A 1764-nucleotide genomic window follows, 5' to 3' on the forward strand; every position below is an offset into this window, starting at 1 on the left:
AGAGTGCTATGATTACAGGCATGAGCCAGTGTACTGGGCCCTACTTCTAGTTATATTATATATCTAAGAGAATTAAAAACATACACCAACACTAAAAGCAATACACAAATGTTCACAGCAGCCTTATTCATCGTAGCCAAAAAGTTAAAACAACTCAAAACTGCATCAGCTGATGAATGAATAAACAAAATGTAAATCCAGACATGCAATGAAATATTACTGGGCAGTAAAAAGATTGGAGGACTGATCCATGCTACAATACGGATGAACCTTGAAAACATCATGCTAAGTGAAAGAAGCCAGTCACAGAAGACCACATATACATAAATAGGAAATGTCCAGAACAGGCAAATCTATAGAGACAGAAAGTAGATTAGTGGATACCAGGGGCAGGCGGGGTTGGAAGGAATGGAGAGTGACTGCAAGGGGAATGGGGTTACTTTGGGAGATGTTGAAAATCTTCTAAAGTTGATTGTGGTGATGATTGCAAATTCTGAATATAGTAAAAACCATTGAATTATACAGTGTAAAAGGGTGAATTATAAAGCATGTGAGGCCGAGTGCAGTGGCTTACACCTATAATCCTAGCTCTTTGGGAGGCCAACGTGGGAGGATCACTTGAGGGCAGGAGTTCAAGCCGCAGTGAGCTTCTGGGCTCCAGCCTGGACAACAGATTAAGACACAATCACTAAAAAAACGAAAAAAAGAGTTTTCAGTCTGACAATTCCAAATGATGGACAGGAGGTTAATCATTTGGGAACTCTTCTACAGGTATGCTGAGAGTATAAATTGATACAACCATTTTGGCAATACCTGATGAAGTTGTAATTCTGCATACCTTATATCCAGCAATTTCGCCCCAAAGAGACTCTTGACACATGCACCAAGAGGCATGTACAAGCACTGCCCTACTCTTAGTACAATGGCAAAGTATTAAAAACAATCCAGATGGCCAGCAGAAGAATAAATAGATGTGTAAATCTCTATAGCAAAAATATTAAACAGCAGCAAAAGTAAAACTATATTTGCATAACAATGTGGATAAATTGAATGAACTTTTCTTAGTATAAACAAGCAAAAGAAATATGACTAGTTATAGTGTGGAACTTTTACAGAAAAATTATCTTATACTCTTGCTCAGACTGGAGTGCAGTGGCACCATCACAGTTCTCTAAAACCTCAAACTCCTGGGCTCAAGTTATCCTCCTGCTTCAGCCTCCTGAGTAGTTGGAACTATAAGAGCAGGCCACCACATCTAACTATTTTTTCTTATTTTTATAGCTACAGGATCTCACTTTGTTGCCCAGACTGGTCTCAAGTGATCCTCCCAACTAGGCTTCCCAAAGTGCTGGGATTGCAGACATGAATTACTATGTACAGCCTGATATACCATTTCTATAAAGTTCGCAAGTAAACCCAAATGATTGTTTAAATTACTTTATAAAGCCAGGGAATAATACACTCAACTTCAAGGAAATTGTTACCCCATGGGAGGAAGTTATAGACCTAAGGGGTGCACTTAGGTAAGTGACAATTATTGCCATTGTTCAAAATGGTTTTTTTCTTATAGGTGTGTGTGTAAAATGTTACATATGTTCTTTTGTGTGTCAAATATATTTTTTAAAAGATAAAAGGAAAGAGCGTGCGTTTGTGTGTGTGTTGTGCTCCCTGAATAAATGAATGGGTGGTAGGGTTAAGAACTATTTTAATTTTCTATTTAACTTTCTATTTAAGACAACATTTTCTTTTTTTTTTTTTTTTTTT

This window comes from Otolemur garnettii, unplaced genomic scaffold (genome assembly GCF_000181295.1).
Source record: "Otolemur garnettii isolate 467f Iridium unplaced genomic scaffold, OtoGar3 scaffold00022, whole genome shotgun sequence".
Lineage (NCBI taxonomy): Eukaryota > Metazoa > Chordata > Mammalia > Primates > Galagidae > Otolemur > Otolemur garnettii.